The following is a 7,000-nucleotide window of genomic DNA, read 5'->3' as shown; positions in this document are numbered from 1 at the left end:
TGATTTTTCTGACGTCCGATTGACATATTTTGATACTAGGGGTACATACGGAGGTGGGCATGGGTGATGGATCCGATCCACCTTCGCTTTAATATTCAAGTTTCCCTTTGCATGGTCATAGGCCTACCAACTCTATTGCATTAAGAAAGAAAAGAAATCACATTTTTTTCATAATGAAAAATAAAGATGTATTATATATAAAATAGAGAAGGACGGTGGTGGTTCCGTGTCCACCTTAATCTAACAATATATGAAGTTGCGTACGTGGAAAATTGCTAACAAAATGCATCTTGACATCAGATTTTAACTTGCTTAAAATGGTTGATTGTTGTCTTAATGGAAAAAATAAAACAAAAGATGGCAAGATTCAATTGGGTAATTACCAAATCACTGGGGATTAGTGATAAAACGAAGACGAGGTTTTTTACCCAATTGTGTCTGTTTGAAATTTTGTAACGAGCATGATGAGGTAGACAAATATTGTCTGATCAGAGAAAAAGATGTGCATACTCAAAAGTTCCCCGCACAATATGAACAAAAAGTAATGAAGACGGTGCCTACTGACATGCAGATTGAGATAATAGGATCCACATATACATAAACTAGAATTTGGCAGTTTTTGATCATTAATTTAAAGAACAGTTCCGAAGCCACGTGTTCTGTGGATATGACGTCATGAGTCACGACAGCTTATTCTTTGGACTATATACATAATTAATAAGTAAAGCTAGCCTATATATATAATAAATGAAAGAATTTTATTTATTATTCTCACGTCCTACACATAATTTTAATTTTTTTTTATTAAATATATAATGTATAGATGATAAATAAAATAATTTAATTAGTTCAAAAATAATAAAATAAACATAAAAATTTTAAAAAAATTAAGTGTGGTACATAACATGTGATGATAATAAATAACAAAATTTGATCTGCATTTTAGTATAGTTATATATAGCGATCAGATTTTGACTTAGATTGATAGGATTTTCTTATTATTTTTTTATCCAATCATTAATGAATAAAAAGTAAATCATAGATATTAAAAAAAGTAAAGTATTGCTACATAGGGTGATGAAAACAAATTTAAATAAAAAATGCTATAACTAAAAGGTCGGACCTAATCTTTGTAAAGAGGATTGCCCGACGACGATTTGATCATCATGTGGACTAATCAATGGTTGCATTTTGTTGAAGATCTTTACTTTAATTTTCTTCGTGTCCCCATGCACGATTCAAAGAAAACAGGAACATATATATAACATGATTAAAAGGATAAAAAAACCTCAATCGTTGGTTGCATTTGATCAAGAACACACGCGATTATATCGGTAATAGGAGTACTTACACGCTATTGCGAATGGGATGGCGAAGGTGGAATAGATATTGAAGACCTCAGGTTAAGGAATATATATGTTATTGCCACGCATGTAGTCGGTGGAGTCAGGGTTAATTTGTGGCAGCAAGTAGCCGGACGTCTCGCACATGGCTTAATGGGCGATGCATTAGCCGCTCACACTACATATTCAGATGATAGAGGTTTAACTCTCATTAATTTGTGTTGAGGGAAAATTTAGTTGATTGGTATATTCTTATGAAAATCTGTATAAAATTGAGTTGTAATAAGTGTTGAAGCGGTGTAACATGAAAAAGATTGAAGTGTGCTCAACATGGCTCGACTGGCGCTCGAGCGGGATCTTCCAGAGAGTTTCGCTCGGTGTGCGCTCGACGCAGCGCTCGAGCGGAACCATACAGAAAGATTCGCTCGATGTGCGCTCGACGTGGCGCTCGAGCAGAACCCATCCAGAAAGGTTCGCTCGATGTGCGCTCGACGTATCGCTCGAGTGGTTTCAGAAGACAACGTGCGCTCGACCTTCGCTCGAACCAATGTTCAAAACAATCTAAAATTCATGATTTTGAACGCCGTGTCTTGTTGAGACTATAAATAGAACAGCTTATTTCTGTTCTTTAGTGTGGAGAAACAGAGCAAAAATCATGGTTGCTTCAAGAGTCATAGAGAGAAACCTTTCCTTACATTGTGAATCTCTCTTGGACAAACACATCTCCACCACACCACACTCAAGATCAAATCTTCTTTAAAGTCCATTGAAGTGGACGTTTTAATTGGCAGGAAGGTTTCCGGAGCTGCTGTTAATGCAGAGATCGAGAGGTTCTCGTGGGATGCTATAGAAAGGTCGGAGTTCTGACACTACATGCGTGTAGAGATCGAGTGGGTCACTCATGATGTTGCAAGCTAAGTTTAGGAACTGCAAAGGTTTTTTGAGTGTCTCTATATTGGTTGTAACAAACTTTTTCTATAGTAGATTTTAGGTAATGGCTTACACCCGGAGTAGTTTTAGAATTTAAAGACGTTCTTCGAATGAGTTTCCACTTTGTGACCAAATCTCTGTGTTGATTATTTGTTTGATTTGTGTCATCTTTTAATTGCTTCTTGACATTAAATTTTATTAGATTAGAAAATTTGAACTGCACCTATTCACCCCCTCTAGGTGTTGTATGGGATAGAACCACTACTTTTTCAATTTAAAAGAGTAAAAATAAAATTATGGAAAACGAAAGGATAAGAGAGGAGATCAAAGGAAGGAGCTCGGAGCTCGGAGCTCCATCCCCTCTTGGATTGGCTCAAAAAGAAAGGATGTATTTGGGTTTGTTCTTGTTGGAGAAAGAGATCAGAGAGGGAGAAACGCGTTAGTTGTTGATACTTTATTTGGTGCTTTCAATTGTAGTGTGCGAGTCTACTACCATATGATCAGCTACACTTCTTATATATAATTGAATGGTTAATTAAGGATTTATTAAAAGGAAAGTTTTGATCAGTTGATCATGTGAGCTTATAAGAATATTAGGAATTCGTACTCCAACTATATGAAACTAACGGCTTATCGAAGATGCATGCATGGCAACAAGCTGCTAGCTTAACCATTGTTGAAGAAGGATATATATAGTATGAGCTAATTTTTTCTGAATTCATAATTAAATATTTTTTAATTCATCTTCTGCCGTTCGTTTGGCTGTCTTTTATGAAAAATATTGTAAGATCATGCAGGACGGCCTAAAGAATCAAAACGTGCTCTGCATTCTGCATTAAATGATTTTATGATATGAGAGAGATCAGAGAGATGCAGGACATTCTACTCGCACAAGATTGCCAACTTCCATCATTCGTAGGCACGCATCGATCTCAACCAGATGTCAATATTCCAGATTCTCTAAAGATTCCTTGAACTAGTGTAGCTTTAATATTACAGCTTTTTTAACTAAATAAAATTGCAATTTAGATAATATTAACATATATATAATGGGTTGCTGTATCCCAAAGTAGTTCAAAAAAATATTATTCCAATTAAATACACGAGTTTGGTAATTAATTAGGTCTGTATATATGTAGGCTTGTAGTTAGTGGCCTGGCTCGAATATGCCATGTGCAATTTATTTCAATTCGTAGTTTGTGATAAGAAGACCAACATGCAAAAGGTGATGCATACATGATATGCATATATACCGGATATATATATCCAGTTGCGGCCTGCCTGCAAATGTATGTGTGGAAACTAGACGTACGTGGGATTGAAATGGATGGTGGGAGAGCCACTTTTCACGCTTAAATGACTTTAATTTCATGCACCTAGACGTTTTGCCTAAAATTAATGATGGCTATATATTGTACAGTGATATTATGCTTTCATGACTATCGAAACACTTACTTTGACATGTTAAATCAGCTCGAGCTGTTAAGTCTACACGAGCTAATTAATGCAACACGCACAGATCTTGATATTATATATCGATGTGATCATCTGCACTAAGATTTATAATGTCGAGTACTGTAATGGTGGAAATCTAGCTTTCTTTCAAATTACAATAACATGAATATGAGGGAATATCAACTTCTTTGTTTTTAATACAAATTAACCTTGTCATTGTCACGTAATTTTCCATATATTTTCTATCATTCCCTACATTTCCCCATCTTTTTTTGTCTCCCTAAATGGGGAGACTAGTAGAAGTGGTCAATTCACGATTTGTGGTTTCTTACACATATTCGCGCATAAATAAATAAAAGTTGTCGAGTATATTCTTCATTGTGGTGCTATTTTAAATATATATATATATATATATATTTATTTATATTAATTGTGATTTGTGAAGTGACTGCCCTTATCTTAAAAGATATCATCTCTGATATAGGTTTGGCAGCTTATTCTAAAGGGTGTTGCGTCGGCGTTGAAATCGATTGAAGAGGTCGAGATGTGGCCCTTGTTTGGGTTCGCTTTCTCTCTCTCTCTCTCTCTTTTTTTTTTGAAAAGGGTGGCGTTTTATACATGTCAGATGAACAGTTTGTTGATCGGTGGGATCGATATATTTTAAAACTTTTATAAATATATATAAACTTATTTTAACGTATAAATATATATAAATTCATTTTAAATGGACCTCATACAATGACAGAACAAAGATTTAATGCGTGGGAGGCGATTAGCAAAGTGTCGTATGTAGGAATGAACAGTAATCTATACTTAACGTAAAAAAGTGTGTCACCGACATTTAACATTAAAATTTAATATAGAAATAGCTATGTAAGATTTTTTTGAAGCAAATAATAAAAATTAAGTAAACAAAGATAAATTTTTTTATTGAATCTAAGATTGAATATTATAAAATCTCTATAATATAGATAGAAATAGTTATATGAAATTTGTTGCATTCACTCCTAATTGTTAACTCAATAGTAGTATATATGTAATTACTAATAGAACTAATCCAAACAAGTTAGTTGGTGGAAGACTTGAAAGGAAAAGTATAAATAAATACGAAAAATGAAGTTGTAAATTTATCAAACAACTTGTAAAAAGAGACCAATATATCTTCTTGCCTCTTATGAGATGTAAAAAAAAAAAAAAAAAAAAAAAAAAAAAAAAAAAAAAAAAAAAAAAAAGAGGAATGTGAGATTTTATTAATGACAAAAAATAGATGTAGGTATGAAAAAATTATTAAAAAATTAAAAGAAACCTAGACAACTAAGTATTAAATGAGATTTTTGAAAATGATTTGGAGGAGCAAATTATCTTTATATTAGGATATCTTTTAAAAAAATCATATACTAAAATATGTTTTAGAAATTTTTTTTTTGGGAGGGGGGGGAAATCAACATAGGTCCGCCCCTGATCTCACATAACTCATTTTACTATTTCAATTCACTACTATTTATAAAAAAATTCAATTCAGCTTAACCTAGCTCAACATCTAAATACAGCAAAGGGAAAAAAATTATGGTCGTCTGGATTTTTTTGCATAAATAGTTTGCAGCAAAGATTCTAACACCCCCTTCTCATTGAGTTTTTAACTCGCTAGTAACCTTTTTTGTTCTTTACAAAAAGGAGAATGAGGGTTATTGAATGATGCGAGAATGAGTTATTGAATGATGCGAAGCTTGTCGCGAATATATTTAAAAAAAAAAAAAAAGGAAAAAATATTCGCAAAGAATCCGTAAACTTATATAAATTCACTTGGTGGTAACTGATCTGCTGATGAGAATCTTTTAAATTCATTAGTTGGGAACGCTTTTAGCACTTGCAATGCTTGAATTTGTTCCTTGAGAGAGAGAGAGAGAGAGAGAGAGGGATCTAATTCCAATATCGGTATCTCAAATGAGTGATTATAACTTATAGGTTGACGTGTTAACACATCGTTTATTGTGGTAACAACAATAGTTATAATACGAGTCCAAAATTTTTTGTCTACGATTATGTCATGTATACAAAATCCCCATGCATAAGACAACTTGCTCATTAAAAAAAAATGCTATATATATATATATATATATATGCTTTATACATAGCTCCCCTGTTTCAAAAATATACATAGCTCCCCTGAACGTGTGTTGTTTGTTTTATTTTGAGTATGATAAGAAGAGCAGCATGCAGCAGTGTATGGACAGATACCATACCTGGCCTATCTGCAATAAAGTTAATTGAATTGTTGGAGGATATTTCTTATGCTAAAACCAACTCCTGAATAGGTTCTACCACATTTGCTATAATAATAATAATAATAATAAAAGTAGATTGCTTTTTGAAAAGTTGGTGTTGGTGATTTGAAGGGATATCCAAAAACTGTCCTTTTTCAATTTCATGGTGTGGCCAGATCAGCAGTTCTACCATGTCTATTATCTAAACGACATCCACGAAACTGATTGATAAGTACATTAGCAATTCTAATAGCTAGCTGGGAGACTATTTCAATTTACTATTATAGATTTTTCTTTTCAAGTCGTGTTGATTGAGTGACAGAAAAATCACCAATGTCATGTGTTCGCTTGGGTTGTACTTTTACATTTGCCCTAACACTATGAGACCTTCCAAGATGTGAAAAGGCAACATCCTTTTGTTGGCTAAAAGAGGTTGGAATCTCTACCATATCCTCCAGTCAAACACATAAATGCTCAAGTGTAAGACGGCCTCTATTAATTATTCTGACTATTTTCTACCAAAAATGGTGTGTATGAGGTAGAGACTGACAGAATTGGTAGGGAAAGTTTGAAAAAGCTAGCACAAAAAATGCCATTGCGGCCATATTTAATATAGCTCACTCTGCTATACCAAGTTTGATATTTGAATTAGATGAGAGAACAAAAACAAAAACAAACTACCTTGAAAAAGTCTTCTTGACAAGTTCCGGTATCATCCAAACCTATACAAAAACGAGGCCCATACCATATGCCTGATTAAAAAATGGGTCTAAAATCTTGTGTGGAGCAATTATCTGGGTACTTCTGGGCCATCTTCGAAGATATTGCTCTGTTTCCTATTTTACTAGCCTTGCTGGCTGGTTGGCCTATCATCCCTGTCCCAGACTTAAAAATAGGCAAAGTACTCTGTACTCTAGACTGCCAAGTTGGCGTATATTCCTTTTTTTTATTTTTTTATTTTAGATTAACTAAAAGATTATAAGATATAAATTTTAATGAGATGAAAGT

The sequence above is a fragment of the Juglans microcarpa x Juglans regia genome, chromosome 1D (assembly GCF_004785595.1).
Source record: "Juglans microcarpa x Juglans regia isolate MS1-56 chromosome 1D, Jm3101_v1.0, whole genome shotgun sequence".
Taxonomy (NCBI): Eukaryota; Viridiplantae; Streptophyta; class Magnoliopsida; order Fagales; family Juglandaceae; genus Juglans; species Juglans microcarpa x Juglans regia.
The sequence above is the reverse complement of the archived record's forward strand: the minus strand, read 5'-3'. Positions refer to the sequence as shown.